General features: G+C 44.4%; 13 non-coding genes across 13 annotated transcripts; all 13 read right to left on the reverse strand.

The window, feature by feature from the left end:
* Positions 1-5,844: 5,844 nt before the first annotated feature.
* trnay-gua (transfer RNA tyrosine (anticodon GUA)) lies at positions 5,845-5,931 on the reverse strand. The gene is given in 2 exon segments: positions 5,845-5,880; positions 5,895-5,931. It is a non-coding gene; the product is annotated as a tRNA-Tyr (tRNA).
* Positions 5,932-7,285: 1,354 nt separating this feature from the next.
* trnag-gcc (transfer RNA glycine (anticodon GCC)) lies at positions 7,286-7,356 on the reverse strand. Its single transcript has one exon. It is a non-coding gene; the product is annotated as a tRNA-Gly (tRNA).
* A 798-nt stretch (positions 7,357-8,154) lies between these two features.
* Positions 8,155-8,228, reverse strand: trnan-guu (transfer RNA asparagine (anticodon GUU)). The gene has a single exon. It is a non-coding gene; the product is annotated as a tRNA-Asn (tRNA).
* A 787-nt stretch (positions 8,229-9,015) lies between these two features.
* Positions 9,016-9,102, reverse strand: trnay-gua (transfer RNA tyrosine (anticodon GUA)). Its single transcript is given in 2 exon segments — positions 9,016-9,051; positions 9,066-9,102. It is a non-coding gene; the product is annotated as a tRNA-Tyr (tRNA).
* Positions 9,103-10,456: 1,354 nt separating this feature from the next.
* On the reverse strand, positions 10,457-10,527 carry trnag-gcc (transfer RNA glycine (anticodon GCC)). Its single transcript has one exon. It is a non-coding gene; the product is annotated as a tRNA-Gly (tRNA).
* Positions 10,528-11,325: 798 nt separating this feature from the next.
* On the reverse strand, positions 11,326-11,399 carry trnan-guu (transfer RNA asparagine (anticodon GUU)). Its single transcript has one exon. It is a non-coding gene; the product is annotated as a tRNA-Asn (tRNA).
* Positions 11,400-12,186: 787 nt separating this feature from the next.
* On the reverse strand, positions 12,187-12,273 carry trnay-gua (transfer RNA tyrosine (anticodon GUA)). Its single transcript is given in 2 exon segments — positions 12,187-12,222; positions 12,237-12,273. It is a non-coding gene; the product is annotated as a tRNA-Tyr (tRNA).
* A 1,354-nt stretch (positions 12,274-13,627) lies between these two features.
* Positions 13,628-13,698, reverse strand: trnag-gcc (transfer RNA glycine (anticodon GCC)). Its single transcript has one exon. It is a non-coding gene; the product is annotated as a tRNA-Gly (tRNA).
* A 798-nt stretch (positions 13,699-14,496) lies between these two features.
* Positions 14,497-14,570, reverse strand: trnan-guu (transfer RNA asparagine (anticodon GUU)). The gene has a single exon. It is a non-coding gene; the product is annotated as a tRNA-Asn (tRNA).
* Positions 14,571-15,357: 787 nt separating this feature from the next.
* Positions 15,358-15,444, reverse strand: trnay-gua (transfer RNA tyrosine (anticodon GUA)). The gene is given in 2 exon segments: positions 15,358-15,393; positions 15,408-15,444. It is a non-coding gene; the product is annotated as a tRNA-Tyr (tRNA).
* A 1,354-nt stretch (positions 15,445-16,798) lies between these two features.
* trnag-gcc (transfer RNA glycine (anticodon GCC)) lies at positions 16,799-16,869 on the reverse strand. The gene has a single exon. It is a non-coding gene; the product is annotated as a tRNA-Gly (tRNA).
* A 798-nt stretch (positions 16,870-17,667) lies between these two features.
* Positions 17,668-17,741, reverse strand: trnan-guu (transfer RNA asparagine (anticodon GUU)). The gene has a single exon. It is a non-coding gene; the product is annotated as a tRNA-Asn (tRNA).
* A 787-nt stretch (positions 17,742-18,528) lies between these two features.
* trnay-gua (transfer RNA tyrosine (anticodon GUA)) lies at positions 18,529-18,615 on the reverse strand. The gene is given in 2 exon segments: positions 18,529-18,564; positions 18,579-18,615. It is a non-coding gene; the product is annotated as a tRNA-Tyr (tRNA).
* Positions 18,616-18,981: the final 366 nt, after the last annotated feature.

An 18,981-nucleotide genomic window follows, 5' to 3' on the forward strand; every position in this document is an offset into this window, starting at 1 on the left:
GGTGTCCGGTGGCGACGCTGGGTCGCCCGACGGTACAGCCGGCGAGCGTGGGAGACAAGGAAACTCAGTGAGAGATGAAGGGAGCGGTGACGGAGTGGAAGGCGGCTGGAGCGGCCGGATCTGAGGTGACGGCATGGGAGACGGCCGGAGCGGCCCGATCTGCGGCGACGGAGTGGAAGGCAGCTGGAGCGGCCCGGTCTGGGTGACGGCTTGCTCTCGAACGATGGAAGAGTAAGAGCCGCGGCGGACGAAGGCACTAGAGGGAGTCTGCAAAAGTGGCCGCTATAGAGAGGTGGCCTCTATAGACAGGTTGGCGTCCAGTTTGAATGTTGACCAGTAGAGGAAAAAAAAAAAACGGAAAAAAATAATAACAATAATGTTGACCAGTAGAGGGCACTGCGGACTGCGAATAAAAGTTGTACAGCACTACTAGACTTGTTATTATCATGGTTCATGGTTCATGGTTTTAATTCATCCTGAACATGCATATGAGTCAAACAGTAGCACATCACATAGTACAATTAACAATTTTACATGTCCAAAAAGGAGTAGGAAGAAGCAAAGCTTATTTAATCCTACCCCTCATCAGTTTCACATCAGTTGCAATACATTTATTCACCTCTTGTTCTTCCAAGTGTACTTTGTAGGTCTACATGACAATGTAGTGCAATCATAGCCAAGGTTTTTACTTACTAAAAGGAAGCTAGAGGCTTAATAATAACTGATAGAATATATCCACGACCGACAGAACAAAGCTGTGCTAGTAATGTCTTACGCTTGTTTTTAATATTTTACTTTTTATACGGCAGAGTGTCATTACAGCTTTAGTTCATCAGGAAGTGCCGGGAAGTGACGGTGGGCGTCCCGAGCAGGAGAGTTAGGCTCAGTGCTAGCTATGAGTTTCGAGAGAGTTGGGAAGTGTGTTTATGTTGGCGTGGATGTAAAGTCCTGCAGTTTTCTCCGCTGTTAATAAAGCGATTAAAGTTCATCTGCGACGTGAGTCTCTCCTTCCCCACAACAAGCGGCATTACAGTATTGACCAGTGCACACCAGGAAATAAACGGTGTCATTTCTTACAGGCATTGCCTGGACAGCTATGTAGTGGGGCTTGTTTAACCTTTGCCTTGTGGGCAAGCAGGAAGAAGAGACGATGCTGAGAGATGTGTGTGTGTTCTGAGCTGCTGTCTGGTGGCCGCGTTCAATAAATAAAGTTGGCAGAAGCAACAGGAGAAGTTTCCTTCTTTGCTTTGGAGCTGAATAACACTGACAAGTTAACAGACTAGTAGCGAACGAAAAAGAAGATGGCTTTGTTTGTGTCGAATACAGAAGATGAGGACTTTGATGGATTTGTGGATGAGGATTGATCAAAAATAACGTGAGTACATTCGAAAATACTTTAATTAAGTACAACCGAACTCAGTTTTGCTCCCGCTGCCGCATGCATGCTAGCGTATTTTTTTTATTGTAGTGTCGCTGGGAGCACGTCCTGTTCCCAGCCTACTTTGCAGTAATGTTTTGGTGCAAATGCTCTTAAAGTTACATGTTTGACCAGGAAATAGCAAGCTCAAAAGAAGACGTTTTTTTTATGTGGAACAACTGACAGTTTGTGTGGATCTTGTGAATGATTGTGACTGAGCTAGGACTCAGTAATTAAAGTCTACACACGTCGGCTTCATTCATTGAAAAACGAAACTTTTTCGTGCATGAAGCTTCTACTTGAGTCGGTAATTTGGCCACTATATGCGGTCAGATATTGACCAAGGGAGACAAAATGGGTGGCCGCTGGCCGCGTTGGACAGGTGACTGCTATACACAGGGTCTATAACATGTAAATTTGCTGCGGGGGATTTTTCAGTGACTGTTATAGGCAGGTGGCTGTTCTATAAAGGTGGCCGCTAAGACAGGTTTGACTGTACTCGAATACTCAAATACTTCGCAATCGCATCAACCAATATATCAACAGATTACATTTTAGCCACAAAAATAGCCTGCCAAAAAATACACTGGAGCCCACCCAAGGAAAACTGCTCCGCTCTCTGGAAAGGCCCGAAATCCCAGGTCCCATCTTAGCCACCTGCAGGGCTGCGCCTCCCTGGGGAAATAGGAAGGTTCAATCAGATGCACAAGTGCACAAGTTCCAGTCCATACGGCCAGTAAATGTGGGTGTCGGCTGTTCCTCCTACCTTACCACCATACGTCACCCACGTCCAGGATCACAAATCAGGTGGAGTCATATTGCCCGGAACAACTCGTCAAGGTCGTCACATTATGAATTATACTATGCCAAACAACTAATACTGTAACCAGTTGGATCATACCTGGTAAAACAGGAGTAATCTTCTGGAGCAGAAATGAAGATGGGAGGTCTACCAAGAGCAACTGGAGGACACTCAGCACGGATCTTGAAACAATAAGAAGCATTAGTACACTGCAAAAAAAGGTCAAGTATAAGATAAAAAGACTAGATTTGGAAGGAAAAAAGCACTAAATAAATTTTACTTGGTAAGAAATCCTAAATCCTTAAGATTTATATATCTAGAAATAAGCAGGACCGAAATCCTAGATTTAAGACTTGTGAAAGTGAAATGTTATAAAAATAAGTGAAAATGAAATGACATATTAGTGCAAAAGGAATCAGCTGTATGCTGAAACTTGCTGATCTTGAAATAAGCCCAAATTACTCTTACAAGTAGGCCAAAAAGTCTTTACAAAAAAAATCTACTTATTCCACCAATATATATTAACTCTATTATTATTAACTCTATACTATTAAAAATCGCGACTGCTAATTTGATAACATCAATATTTATTTTCTTTTACCAGTATACCAAGTTGCTCTACAAAGTCTGTAATTTTGTCATTTAGTCATTCGTCTGTATTGGTCATCAAAAATTGTTTACAGTATGCCATTACCTTTCTGTTTAATAAACTGAATTTTAAAATGTTGTTGAGCAGTTCTTAAATTAAGCATCTCGTGGATTTTTTGGACTCTTTAAACCAGATTTTATTTGTTGGGAAAATCAAAATAACTTATTTTGAGAGTTATATGTTCAATTTTAACATTTCTGAACTAAATTAGACAAAAAGTAATCACTCATTCTAAAATTAAGGTTATACTATAAAGTCAATGAGTAAATAGCCCTTAAAGCTAGGCAAATTATCTAACATGTCTAGAAATATGATTTTAAATCTTGAGTGTATGTCACACTCCTGTACGGGACTTCTCACTGGCTGAATCAAACTACAATTTTAGTCTGTTTTGCCAAACACCAATAGCACTTACTGGGATCAGGTGGTTTCTTCACTGACATTGAGATATGACATCATCCCCCTTTGTAGTCAGACTTCCCCACAGCAGCCTTTCTTGAGTGTACGGACAACTACTCTAGCTTTGCTATTTTGTTCAGTTCACTTCTGATTTAAACTACGCTTAAACACACCCTCCCCCCTTGACACATGGTTACGTGTCATCGTAACATGTTAAAATAAACCTGTCCTGATCATTTTACTGTTGGGCAAAGTTTGCACAAACATCACACTCAACTGTGTACAGTAACGTGAGCGCCGATGCTAGTGTTAACACTGTATATTTTGTTTATTTTCTGTTCGGTAAATATGCTTAGGAAATTCGATGTCACGATCTATGAGTTAGCCCGCGTGACAGTTTAGTGTGTTTACACTTTTATGCCTTAGTTCCTGTTCTATGCTCTTATTTTGGTAGTACTTCCTGTTTTGCCTGGTTTGTGTCCGTCTGCTTTGTTTTCTTTATCTCTTGCACCTGTTGCTAATTTGAGTTGTCCTTCTATTTAGTTCAGGTGCGTGCATCTTTCTTTGTTGTTGCATTGTTGGTGTCGGTGTCGGTGTTGGTGTCTGTGTTGTGTAAGCCTGACACGCTACTGCAAAGCTTTGTCCTTTTTGAGTTCCTGCCGCTGCGCTGCAGCCATCATTAAAACAAGTTTTCCCTGCCACTAGTGCATGCTTTCTGCATACTGGGGTCATCGCCACTATGCCAAAGACTAGACGTGACATTCGACCCAAATCAAATTTTTTAAACGACTTTACTACCGTTCAGGGCAGTTGAACATATTTGTAATTACTCAGCCAAGGTGACGAGATGCAAACAAAAGGACAAAAAAACATTTCTATTATTCTATTATTGAGACATGCTAGAACGCCATTGAGTTCTAGTGTAATAACAACATAACAAAGGTCAGTGACCTCCACAAATGCAGGCTGATGTTGTCTGTACATGAGTCAGTCAGTTTTACACATGGTTTTACAAAAGACACCAATCGTTACATTGTTCACAATTTGGAGTTGTTATGGCAACATGATATTTAGCAATTTGGAATTTGTTCAACTTTTCTTTATTTGAAGACCGTTTTACTCAAAACTGTACCAAACTTGACAGTTCTATCATGAAGTCAAACCCATAGTTCATTATTAATTTGCAAAAAATTTGGTTTTGTACATTTTCGGCACCCTCGACTATTTATTCTCAGTGACACCTTTATGATATTGGGAGTCTTTTTTAAATTTTGTACAAAATTCTAAAACCCAATCCAATATGCCAAGAAACTTTGTTAAAGAACCAAAAATATGCCAAAAGAACCAAATTATTGCCTTTTTTATTTTTAGAGAGCTCTGTGGCCATCAGCTGTGGTCTGCAAGTGGCCTCAGAACCACACCATGGACACGCCTATGTTTGAATCCCCAATCAGGCCAACTTTTGATTTTTCTTAAATGTGTACCCAATTTGATGCATGATTTTAGATGTGAGAGCAACCTTGAAAAGAATTCACACACACACACACACACACACACACAGACCCAAACAAGGACCTGCGCTGCACACAAACTACTGAGAATCAATTTGAGTTGCCACAATGACATTTTAGCAAAATGGACCAGTGTGCTGCATCATTTTTTCACTTTCATTTTTGGGGTGTCTTTGATTTCCCCCCTCTATAGGGTGATCATTTTCATTTCTATCAAATGATGTGGCATCATTTTGTTACTAATACATCACCCACTTATTATCAGGAAAGATATTCAAGAGCATTTGTCCCCCAGTTTAGATCTGATGTGTTTTCTAAGTGTTCCTTTAATTTTTTTGAGCAGTGTATATATATATATAAATACATAATAGAGGCTATTTGAGACGCAAGCCCTGGGAGAGCATGTTATAGATAGTGGGAGTTTATCCCCGCTACCACCCCCGGCAATGTCAACTTTGGAACCAAGGCTTGCAGAGAACAGAGACTGTCAGAGAACATCCAACAGGCTTCAGACACTGGTAACATCAGATGCATGTATGAGGGCATCAAGGAAGCAACAGGCAAACCAAAAAAGAAGTGTGTGCCACTGAAATCGAACACAGGGGAGATAATCATTGACCAAGACAAGCCACTGGCGAGATGGGTTAAACAATTCGATGAATATACACCATACAAGCACGGGTGAATTGCAGCAGCAACGCAGCACTGGTTCCTTTCTTGATCTCTGCTCTTGTTTTGGTCGGCCCGTCAACGCTCATCTGTTAACCGAGAGGTTGTTGGTTCGAGACCACCAAGGGGCAGTATCTTGACGTGTGCGTGGCAACTTGGGCTCTTTTGTCAGATTGTCTTGTACAGTCTGTAGTATTCTTACCTATGCATGATGAGAAGAACTTTATGACGTGACACACTTTCACCAGTCTCCTGCACTCAGAAGTTTTGAGGCTGCCTATTTCAGAATGCGTGACACGGAATCAAGTCAAACTCCATCGACTGGTAAGTGGAGTTCTTTGGGACATGACACTGCCGCTATTCTTTCCTGACAGACATAACATAAGCAAACGGTTCGTCCTTCGAGCCGGACTTGAACCGGCGACCTAAGGATGCCAGCCTGCGCCACTACAGTCCTCCGCTCTTCCAACTGAGCTATCGAAGGTCTTGCTGCTGTGCCTCTGGCAAAAAAGACAGGAACAAGCACAAATGTCCACCGCGTGACTGTTGCTTATCGAGTACCTTGTGGCAGAGTACGACACATTTTAACCTACAGTATCATTTTCAGTTTAGATATTGCAAGTTAATTCATAGGTGACATTGTCATGGGTCAAAACTGATTCCAGCAAGACACTGCTGTGATTCTTTATGGACAGACAAAACATAATAACCCAATGTGAGCTGATAATCTTCCCACCAGCCCACATGCCAAAGAGAAAGAGCATAAGCATCTGACAGATCCCCTCAAAACCTGTGCTTACCTCAGCTTGTCATTTGTAAAACTTTGACGATGACGAAGAAAAGAGTAGCAGACGCACTAACATTGTCATCTTGTACGTCTCAGGTTTATCTGAGAAACTCAGATGGATTTTTAACCAACACGACATAGCCGTACACTTCAAACACTTTGCGACAAAGGTTGGTACATCACAAAGAGCGGACACCGCATACCCAGAAAAACAATCTGGTGCACGTTGTCCAGTGAACTTTGATTTTGTCAATTTCAGACGATGTGACAGGGAATCAAGTCAAACTCCATCGACTCGGAAGTGGCGTCCCTTCGGAAAAGACACTGTTGTGACTCTTTGACAGACATAAATTAATAACCAAATGTTTTGTCCTTCGATACGGATATGAACCAGTGACCTAAGTTGACCCCTCTCTCGTGAAAATGTCTTTTGTCCTTTTCAACATGAGTTCTGATGAAATGTATTAAAAGAGACTGGATGCACGGGTGTGGAATCGGACCTGGTCTCCCGGGTGGCAGGCGGGAATTCTAAAACTGAACGGCTAATAGTGATGAGCAGAATGAAGGATAAAACATACTCCAAGGAGGAAGCATGACCTAAATTTGACAATTTGACACATTTCACCGTTCGGAGCACAGGTCAGTTGCAGCAACAACACAGCATCGGTTGCTTTCTTGATCTATACTCTTGTCTGGTGTTGTTACAAATGCCATGCCTATGCTTTCAACTGTGACGCCGACATTACACAAGGACATCATGATTCATGCGGACTCACCTGGAAACAAACAGCAGCGTGTAGCAATACCATTTAAAACCCAGTAGTCAGGCGAATGAGGCCGGACGGTTGACGGGATCTCATTGAGGTTGCTGTATATAACAAAGTGTGGGTTAGAATCCCACTTTTGACAGAATTTTGCTGATACTCACGTCTAAGGTAGTCAAGGCTGCTACGTTTCGGATGTAATCCAGAGGTCCTGCCTTTGTCACAACAAAGGTCTTTGTACTTTTTCCAACATGACCTCTGGATCAAAGGTGTAAAAGCCGCGCTGTTGCATTGGCCGGGAATCGGACCCGGATCTCCCGCGTGGCAGGCGAGAATTCTACCATTGAACCACCAATGCCTGTCAAAAATACCCACAGGGCCTACCGACACGGCAAAGTGAAAGGGCCTCTACACTGTGGGTTCTTTATATAACAATAATGATAATTATACGCATAGATTTCACTCCCAGAGCCATAGGTGAATTGCAGCAACAAAGAAGCATTGCATGGTCTCGTGCTTATAATCCTGGCTGGTGCTGTTGTAAATGCTTATGCTTTCAACCGCACTTTCCGTGTTTCCCAAGTCTGTAATCATTTCCACGGACTTGCGAGCAAACAAACAGCAGTCTGTGACTTGATCAACATGAGTTCTGATCGAATGCATAAAACAAGGCAAGCTGCAGTGTGCTTTTGACAACTGGCTGTGAAAGTGTTTGGACCCCATTTGAAATGGTCTGTTTCCTGAATCCCGGTAGTGTCGTGTCCAAATTGAAAACGGCATTTCCTTTGCAGGCAATCCAATTCTGTGTAATATTAGGGTTTTCTGCAACGCAACATTTCGGATTCGCAGATATGTGGTTCGAAAACTAGCTGTGAAAGAGTCATAGAAAGAACAGCACGGGACTGCTGGGATTTCAACCCAGCAGCTCCTGTTTGCAAGACAGGCACTTTGACCATCTCAAGCAGTGGAGCTTGAACATCTTGCCTTTTCCTGTTCACTTGGCAAAGTGGCGCCAACAGCATTTGTTAGGAGTACTTTGCGTCAGGCCAAAAAGGGATGACGGAAATTCTGCAAGCGTGGCGCAAGTTGTCCTCGACAAACAGTTTGCCAATTGGGAAGAACACAAGTGCTGTACAAGACACAAAGTGCAAGATAGCGTCCCTGGGTGGTCTCGAACCACCAGCCTCCCGGTTAACAGCCGAGCGCGCTGACCGATTGCGCCACAGAGACTCACAGCACGTCCTGTTTACTTCTGTTCAATCGAAGTCATACGAACGCATGCCACGCCACCAGCATTCCCTCCACTTTGGATGAGACTTGTGCTTTCTGGCATAACAGTCGAGACACTGCAGTCCACGACAACAGCTTTAGTTTTGATGAGCGCAAAGTACTTTCTGGGTACGAATCAGGGGTCTTGCGCTTCTCATGAAAATGGCTTTGTCCTTCTTCAACATGAGTTCTGATTAAATTTATTAAAAGAGACAGAGTGCATTGGTCTGCAATTGGACCCAGGCAAGAATTGTAAAAGTGAACCACTAATGCCCACAATGAACAGACTGAAGGATAAAAGTGCAAAGAGCAAGTGAAACGAAACTTTGGACAATTCGATGAATATACACCATACAAGCACGGGTGAATTGCAGCAGCAACGCAGCACTGGTTCCTTTCTTGATCTCTGCTCTTGTTTTGGTCGGCCCGTCAACGCTCATCTGTTAACCGAGAGGTTGTTGGTTCGAGACCACCAAGGGGCAGTATCTTGACGTGTGCGTGGCAACTTGGGCTCTTTTGTCAGATTGTCTTGTACAGTCTGTAGTATTCTTACCTATGCATGATGAGAAGAACTTTATGACGTGACACACTTTCACCAGTCTCCTGCACTCAGAAGTTTTGAGGCTGCCTATTTCAGAATGCGTGACACGGAATCAAGTCAAACTCCATCGACTGGTAAGTGGAGTTCTTTGGGACATGACACTGCCGCTATTCTTTCCTGACAGACATAACATAAGCAAACGGTTCGTCCTTCGAGCCGGACTTGAACCGGCGACCTAAGGATGCCAGCCTGCGCCACTACAGTCCTCCGCTCTTCCAACTGAGCTATCGAAGGTCTTGCTGCTGTGCCTCTGGCAAAAAAGACAAGAACAAGCACAAATGTCCACCGCGTGACTGTTGCTTATCGAGTACCTTGTGGCAGAGTACGACACATTTTAACCTACAGTATCATTTTCAGTTTAGATATTGCAAGTTAATTCATAGGTGACATTGTCATGGGTCAAAACTGATTCCAGCAAGACACTGCTGTGATTCTTTATGGACAGACAAAACATAATAACCCAATGTGAGCTGATAATCTTCCCACCAGCCCACATGCCAAAGAGAAAGAGCATAAGCATCTGACAGATCCCCTCAAAACCTGTGCTTACCTCAGCTTGTCATTTGTAAAACTTTGACGATGACGAAGAAAAGAGTAGCAGACGCACTAACATTGTCATCTTGTACGTCTCAGGTTTATCTGAGAAACTCAGATGGATTTTTAACCAACACGACATAGCCGTACACTTCAAACACTTTGCGACAAAGGTTGGTACATCACAAAGAGCGGACACCGCATACCCAGAAAAACAATCTGGTGCACGTTGTCCAGTGAACTTTGATTTTGTCAATTTCAGACGATGTGACAGGGAATCAAGTCAAACTCCATCGACTCGGAAGTGGCGTCCCTTCGGAAAAGACACTGTTGTGACTCTTTGACAGACATAAATTAATAACCAAATGTTTTGTCCTTCGATACGGATATGAACCAGTGACCTAAGTTGACCCCTCTCTCGTGAAAATGTCTTTTGTCCTTTTCAACATGAGTTCTGATGAAATGTATTAAAAGAGACTGGATGCACGGGTGTGGAATCGGACCTGGTCTCCCGGGTGGCAGGCGGGAATTCTAAAACTGAACGGCTAATAGTGATGAGCAGAATGAAGGATAAAACATACTCCAAGGAGGAAGCACGACCTAAATTTGACAATTTGACACATTTCACCGTTCGGAGCACAGGTCAGTTGCAGCAACAACACAGCATCGGTTGCTTTCTTGATCTATACTCTTGTCTGGTGTTGTTACAAATGCCATGCCTATGCTTTCAACTGTGACGCCGACATTACACAAGGACATCATGATTCATGCGGACTCACCTGGAAACAAACAGCAGCGTGTAGCAATACCATTTAAAACCCAGTAGTCAGGCGAATGAGGCCGGACGGTTGACGGGATCTCATTGAGGTTGCTGTATATAACAAAGTGTGGGTTAGAATCCCACTTTTGACAGAATTTTGCTGATACTCACGTCTAAGGTAGTCAAGGCTGCTACGTTTCGGATGTAATCCAGAGGTCCTGCCTTTGTCACAACAAAGGTCTTTGTACTTTTTCCAACATGACCTCTGGATCAAAGGTGTAAAAGCCGCGCTGTTGCATTGGCCGGGAATCGGACCCGGATCTCCCGCGTGGCAGGCGAGAATTCTACCATTGAACCACCAATGCCTGTCAAAAATACCCACAGGGCCTACCGACACGGCAAAGTGAAAGGGCCTCTACACTGTGGGTTCTTTATATAACAATAATGATAATTATACGCATAGATTTCACTCCCAGAGCCATAGGTGAATTGCAGCAACAAAGAAGCATTGCATGGTCTCGTGCTTATAATCCTGGCTGGTGCTGTTGTAAATGCTTATGCTTTCAACCGCACTTTCCGTGTTTCCCAAGTCTGTAATCATTTCCACGGACTTGCGAGCAAACAAACAGCAGTCTGTGACTTGATCAACATGAGTTCTGATCGAATGCATAAAACAAGGCAAGCTGCAGTGTGCTTTTGACAACTGGCTGTGAAAGTGTTTGGACCCCATTTGAAATGGTCTGTTTCCTGAATCCCGGTAGTGTCGTGTCCAAATTGAAAACGGCATTTCCTTTGCAGGCAATCCAATTCTGTGTAATATTAGGGTTTTCTGCAACGCAACATTTCGGATTCGCAGATATGTGGTTCGAAAACTAGCTGTGAAAGAGTCATAGAAAGAACAGCACGGGACTGCTGGGATTTCAACCCAGCAGCTCCTGTTTGCAAGACAGGCACTTTGACCATCTCAAGCAGTGGAGCTTGAACATCTTGCCTTTTCCTGTTCACTTGGCAAAGTGGCGCCAACAGCATTTGTTAGGAGTACTTTGCGTCAGGCCAAAAAGGGATGACGGAAATTCTGCAAGCGTGGCGCAAGTTGTCCTCGACAAACAGTTTGCCAATTGGGAAGAACACAAGTGCTGTACAAGACACAAAGTGCAAGATAGCGTCCCTGGGTGGTCTCGAACCACCAGCCTCCCGGTTAACAGCCGAGCGCGCTGACCGATTGCGCCACAGAGACTCACAGCACGTCCTGTTTACTTCTGTTCAATCGAAGTCATACGAACGCATGCCACGCCACCAGCATTCCCTCCACTTTGGATGAGACTTGTGCTTTCTGGCATAACAGTCGAGACACTGCAGTCCACGACAACAGCTTTAGTTTTGATGAGCGCAAAGTACTTTCTGGGTACGAATCAGGGGTCTTGCGCTTCTCATGAAAATGGCTTTGTCCTTCTTCAACATGAGTTCTGATTAAATTTATTAAAAGAGACAGAGTGCATTGGTCTGCAATTGGACCCAGGCAAGAATTGTAAAAGTGAACCACTAATGCCCACAATGAACAGACTGAAGGATAAAAGTGCAAAGAGCAAGTGAAACGAAACTTTGGACAATTCGATGAATATACACCATACAAGCACGGGTGAATTGCAGCAGCAACGCAGCACTGGTTCCTTTCTTGATCTCTGCTCTTGTTTTGGTCGGCCCGTCAACGCTCATCTGTTAACCGAGAGGTTGTTGGTTCGAGACCACCAAGGGGCAGTATCTTGACGTGTGCGTGGCAACTTGGGCTCTTTTGTCAGATTGTCTTGTACAGTCTGTAGTATTCTTACCTATGCATGATGAGAAGAACTTTATGACGTGACACACTTTCACCAGTCTCCTGCACTCAGAAGTTTTGAGGCTGCCTATTTCAGAATGCGTGACACGGAATCAAGTCAAACTCCATCGACTGGTAAGTGGAGTTCTTTGGGACATGACACTGCCGCTATTCTTTCCTGACAGACATAACATAAGCAAACGGTTCGTCCTTCGAGCCGGACTTGAACCGGCGACCTAAGGATGCCAGCCTGCGCCACTACAGTCCTCCGCTCTTCCAACTGAGCTATCGAAGGTCTTGCTGCTGTGCCTCTGGCAAAAAAGACAGGAACAAGCACAAATGTCCACCGCGTGACTGTTGCTTATCGAGTACCTTGTGGCAGAGTACGACACATTTTAACCTACAGTATCATTTTCAGTTTAGATATTGCAAGTTAATTCATAGGTGACATTGTCATGGGTCAAAACTGATTCCAGCAAGACACTGCTGTGATTCTTTATGGACAGACAAAACATAATAACCCAATGTGAGCTGATAATCTTCCCACCAGCCCACATGCCAAAGAGAAAGAGCATAAGCATCTGACAGATCCCCTCAAAACCTGTGCTTACCTCAGCTTGTCATTTGTAAAACTTTGACGATGACGAAGAAAAGAGTAGCAGACGCACTAACATTGTCATCTTGTACGTCTCAGGTTTATCTGAGAAACTCAGATGGATTTTTAACCAACACGACATAGCCGTACACTTCAAACACTTTGCGACAAAGGTTGGTACATCACAAAGAGCGGACACCGCATACCCAGAAAAACAATCTGGTGCACGTTGTCCAGTGAACTTTGATTTTGTCAATTTCAGACGATGTGACAGGGAATCAAGTCAAACTCCATCGACTCGGAAGTGGCGTCCCTTCGGAAAAGACACTGTTGTGACTCTTTGACAGACATAAATTAATAACCAAATGTTTTGTCCTTCGATACGGATATGAACCAGTGACCTAAGTTGACCCCTCTCTCGTGAAAATGTCTTTTGTCCTTTTCAACATGAGTTCTGATGAAATGTATTAAAAGAGACTGGATGCACGGGTGTGGAATCGGACCTGGTCTCCCGGGTGGCAGGCGGGAATTCTAAAACTGGACGGCTAATAGTGATGAGCAGAATGAAGGATAAAACATACTCCAAGGAGGAAGCACGACCTAAATTTGACAATTTGACACATTTCACCGTTCGGAGCACAGGTCAGTTGCAGCAACAACACAGCATCGGTTGCTTTCTTGATCTATACTCTTGTCTGGTGTTGTTACAAATGCCATGCCTATGCTTTCAACTGTGACGCCGACATTACACAAGGACATCATGATTCATGCGGACTCACCTGGAAACAAACAGCAGCGTGTAGCAATACCATTTAAAACCCAGTAGTCAGGCGAATGAGGCCGGACGGTTGACGGGATCTCATTGAGGTTGCTGTATATAACAAAGTGTGGGTTAGAATCCCACTTTTGACAGAATTTTGCTGATACTCACGTCTAAGGTAGTCAAGGCTGCTACGTTTCGGATGTAATCCAGAGGTCCTGCCTTTGTCACAACAAAGGTCTTTGTACTTTTTCCAACATGACCTCTGGATCAAAGGTGTAAAAGCCGCGCTGTTGCATTGGCCGGGAATCGGACCCGGATCTCCCGCGTGGCAGGCGAGAATTCTACCATTGAACCACCAATGCCTGTCAAAAATACCCACAGGGCCTACCGACACGGCAAAGTGAAAGGGCCTCTACACTGTGGGTTCTTTATATAACAATAATGATAATTATACGCATAGATTTCACTCCCAGAGCCATAGGTGAATTGCAGCAACAAAGAAGCATTGCATGGTCTCGTGCTTATAATCCTGGCTGGTGCTGTTGTAAATGCTTATGCTTTCAACCGCACTTTCCGTGTTTCCCAAGTCTGTAATCATTTCCACGGACTTGCGAGCAAACAAACAGCAGTCTGTGACTTGATCAACATGAGTTCTGATCGAATGCATAAAACAAGGCAAGCTGCAGTGTGCTTTTGACAACTGGCTGTGAAAGTGTTTGGACCCCATTTGAAATGGTCTGTTTCCTGAATCCCGGTAGTGTCGTGTCCAAATTGAAAACGGCATTTCCTTTGCAGGCAATCCAATTCTGTGTAATATTAGGGTTTTCTGCAACGCAACATTTCGGATTCGCAGATATGTGGTTCGAAAACTAGCTGTGAAAGAGTCATAGAAAGAACAGCACGGGACTGCTGGGATTTCAACCCAGCAGCTCCTGTTTGCAAGACAGGCACTTTGACCATCTCAAGCAGTGGAGCTTGAACATCTTGCCTTTTCCTGTTCACTTGGCAAAGTGGCGCCAACAGCATTTGTTAGGAGTACTTTGCGTCAGGCCAAAAAGGGATGACGGAAATTCTGCAAGCGTGGCGCAAGTTGTCCTCGACAAACAGTTTGCCAATTGGGAAGAACACAAGTGCTGTACAAGACACAAAGTGCAAGATAGCGTCCCTGGGTGGTCTCGAACCACCAGCCTCCCGGTTAACAGCCGAGCGCGCTGACCGATTGCGCCACAGAGACTCACAGCACGTCCTGTTTACTTCTGTTCAATCGAAGTCATACGAACGCATGCCACGCCACCAGCATTCCCTCCACTTTGGATGAGACTTGTGCTTTCTGGCATAACAGTCGAGACACTGCAGTCCACGACAACAGCTTTAGTTTTGATGAGCGCAAAGTACTTTCTGGGTACGAATCAGGGGTCTTGCGCTTCTCATGAAAATGGCTTTGTCCTTCTTCAACATGAGTTCTGATTAAATTTATTAAAAGAGACAGAGTGCATTGGTCTGCAATTGGACCCAGGCAAGAATTGTAAAAGTGAACCACTAATGCCCACAATGAACAGACTGAAGGATAAAAGTGCAAAGAGCAAGTGAAACGAAACTTTGGACAATTCGATGAATATACACCATACAAGCACGGGTGAATTGCAGCAGCAACGCAGCACTGGTTCCTTTCTTGATCTCTGCTCTTGTTTTGGTCGGCCCGTCAACGCTCATCTGTTAACCGAGAGGTTGTTGGTTCGAGACCACCAAGGGGCAGTATCTTGACGTGTGCGTGGCAACTTGGGCTCTTTTGTCAGATTGTCTTGTACAGTCTGTAGTATTCTTACCTATGCATGATGAGAAGAACTTTATGACGTGACACACTTTCACCAGTCTCCTGCACTCAGAAGTTTTGAGGCTGCCTATTTCAGAATGCGTGACACGGAATCAAGTCAAACTCCATCGACTGGTAAGTGGAGTTCTTTGGGACATGACACTGCCGCTATTCTTTCCTGACAGACATAACATAAGCAAACGGTTCGTCCTTCGAGCCGGACTTGAACCGGCGACCTAAGGATGCCAGCCTGCGCCACTACAGTCCTCCGCTCTTCCAACTGAGCTATCGAAGGTCTTGCTGCTGTGCCTCTGGCAAAAAAGACAAGAACAAGCACAAATGTCCACCGCGTGACTGTTGCTTATCGAGTACCTTGTGGCAGAGTACGACACATTTTAACCTACAGTATCATTTTCAGTTTAGATATTGCAAGTTAATTCATAGGTGACATTGTCATGGGTCAAAACTGATTCCAGCAAGACACTGCTGTGATTCTTTATGGACAGACAAAACATAATAACCCAATGTGAGCTGATAATCTTCCCACCAGCCCACATGCCAAAGAGAAAGAGCATAAGCATCTGACAGATCCCCTCAAAACCTGTGCTTACCTCAGCTTGTCATTTGTAAAACTTTGACGATGACGAAGAAAAGAGTAGCAGACGCACTAACATTGTCATCTTGTACGTCTCAGGTTTATCTGAGAAACTCAGATGGATTTTTAACCAACACGACATAGCCGTACACTTCAAACACTTTGCGACAAAGGTTGGTACATCACAAAGAGCGGACACCGCATACCCAGAAAAACAATCTGGTGCACGTTGTCCAGTGAACTTTGATTTTGTCAATTTCAGACGATGTGACAGGGAATCAAGTCAAACTCCATCGACTCGGAAGTGGCGTCCCTTCGGAAAAGACACTGTTGTGACTCTTTGACAGACATAAATTAATAACCAAATGTTTTGTCCTTCGATACGGATATGAACCAGTGACCTAAGTTGACCCCTCTCTCGTGAAAATGTCTTTTGTCCTTTTCAACATGAGTTCTGATGAAATGTATTAAAAGAGACTGGATGCACGGGTGTGGAATCGGACCTGGTCTCCCGGGTGGCAGGCGGGAATTCTAAAACTGGACGGCTAATAGTGATGAGCAGAATGAAGGATAAAACATACTCCAAGGAGGAAGCACGACCTAAATTTGACAATTTGACACATTTCACCGTTCGGAGCACAGGTCAGTTGCAGCAACAACACAGCATCGGTTGCTTTCTTGATCTATACTCTTGTCTGGTGTTGTTACAAATGCCATGCCTATGCTTTCAACTGTGACGCCGACATTACACAAGGACATCATGATTCATGCGGACTCACCTGGAAACAAACAGCAGCGTGTAGCAATACCATTTAAAACCCAGTAGTCAGGCGAATGAGGCCGGACGGTTGACGGGATCTCATTGAGGTTGCTGTATATAACAAAGTGTGGGTTAGAATCCCACTTTTGACAGAATTTTGCTGATACTCACGTCTAAGGTAGTCAAGGCTGCTACGTTTCGGATGTAATCCAGAGGTCCTGCCTTTGTCACAACAAAGGTCTTTGTACTTTTTCCAACATGACCTCTGGATCAAAGGTGTAAAAGCCGCGCTGTTGCATTGGCCGGGAATCGGACCCGGATCTCCCGCGTGGCAGGCGAGAATTCTACCATTGAACCACCAATGCCTGTCAAAAATACCCACAGGGCCTACCGACACGGCAAAGTGAAAGGGCCTCTACACTGTGGGTTCTTTATATAACAATAATGATAATTATACGCATAGATTTCACTCCCAGAGCCATAGGTGAATTGCAGCAACAAAGAAGCATTGCATGGTCTCGTGCTTATAATCCTGGCTGGTGCTGTTGTAAATGCTTATGCTTTCAACCGCACTTTCCGTGTTTCCCAAGTCTGTAATCATTTCCACGGACTTGCGAGCAAACAAACAGCAGTCTGTGACTTGATCAACATGAGTTCTGATCGAATGCATAAAACAAGGCAAGCTGCAGTGTGCTTTTGACAACTGGCTGTGAAAGTGTTTGGACCCCATTTGAAATGGTCTGTTTCCTGAATCCCGGTAGTGTCGTGTCCAAATTGAAAACGGCATTTCCTTTGCAGGCAATCCAATTCTGTGTAATATTAGGGTTTTCTGCAACGCAACATTTCGGATTCGCAGATATGTGGTTCGAAAACTAGCTGTGAAAGAGTCATAGAAAGAACAGCACGGGACTGCTGGGATTTCAACCCAGCAGCTCCTGTTTGCAAGACAGGCACTTTGACCATCTCAAGCAGTGGAGCTTGAACATCTTGCCTTTTCCTGTTCACTTGGCAAAGTGGCGCCAACAGCATTTGTTAGGAGTACTTTGCGTCAGGCCAAAAAGGGATGACGGAAATTCTGCAAGCGTGGCGCAAGTTGTCCTCGACAAACAGTTTGCCAATTGGGAAGAACACAAGTGCTGTACAAGACACAAAGTGCAAGATAGCGTCCCTGGGTGGTCTCGAACCACCAGCCTCCCGGTTAACAGCCGAGCGCGCTGACCGATTGCGCCACAGAGACTCACAGCACGTCCTGTTTACTTCTGTTCAATCGAAGTCATACGAACGCATGCCACGCCACCAGCATTCCCTCCACTTTGGATGAGACTTGTGCTTTCTGGCATAACAGTCGAGACACTGCAGTCCACGACAACAGCTTTAGTTTTGATGAGCGCAAAGTACTTTCTGGGTACGAATCAGGGGTCTTGCGCTTCTCATGAAAATGGCTTTGTCCTTCTTCAACATGAGTTCTGATTAAATTTATTAAAAGAGACAGAGTGCATTGGTCTGCAATTGGACCCAGGCAAGAATTGTAAAAGTGAACCACTAATGCCCACAATGAACAGACTGAAGGATAAAAGTGCAAAGAGCAAGTGAAACGAAACTTTGGACAATTCGATGAATATACACCATACAAGCACGGGTGAATTGCAGCAGCAACGCAGCACTGGTTCCTTTCTTGATCTCTGCTCTTGTTTTGGTCGGCCCGTCAACGCTCATCTGTTAACCGAGAGGTTGTTGGTTCGAGACCACCAAGGGGCAGTATCTTGACGTGTGCGTGGCAACTTGGGCTCTTTTGTCAGATTGTCTTGTACAGTCTGTAGTATTCTTACCTATGCATGATGAGAAGAACTTTATGACGTGACACACTTTCACCAGTCTCCTGCACTCAGAAGTTTTGAGGCTGCCTATTTCAGAATGCGTGACACGGAATCAAGTCAAACTCCATCGACTGGTAAGTGGAGTTCTTTGGGACATGACACTGCCGCTATTCTTTCCTGACAGACATAACATAAGCAAACGGTTCGTCCTTCGAGCCGGACTTGAACCGGCGACCTAAGGATGCCAGCCTGCGCCACTACAGTCCTCCGCTCTTCCAACTGAGCTATCGAAGGTCTTGCTGCTGTGCCTCTGGCAAAAAAGACAGGAACAAGCACAAATGTCCACCGCGTGACTGTTGCTTATCGAGTACCTTGTGGCAGAGTACGACACATTTTAACCTACAGTATCATTTTCAGTTTAGATATTGCAAGTTAATTCATAGGTGACATTGTCATGGGTCAAAACTGATTCCAGCAAGACACTGCTGTGATTCTTTATGGACAGACAAAACATAATAACCCAATGTGAGCTGATAATCTTCCCACCAGCCCACATGCCAAAGAGAAAGAGCATAAGCATCTGACAGATCCCCTCAAAACCTGTGCTTACCTCAGCTTGTCATTTGTAAAACTTTGACGATGACGAAGAAAAGAGTAGCA

Source organism: Dunckerocampus dactyliophorus, chromosome 11 (assembly GCF_027744805.1).
Source record: "Dunckerocampus dactyliophorus isolate RoL2022-P2 chromosome 11, RoL_Ddac_1.1, whole genome shotgun sequence".
Classification (NCBI taxonomy): domain Eukaryota; kingdom Metazoa; phylum Chordata; class Actinopteri; order Syngnathiformes; family Syngnathidae; genus Dunckerocampus; species Dunckerocampus dactyliophorus.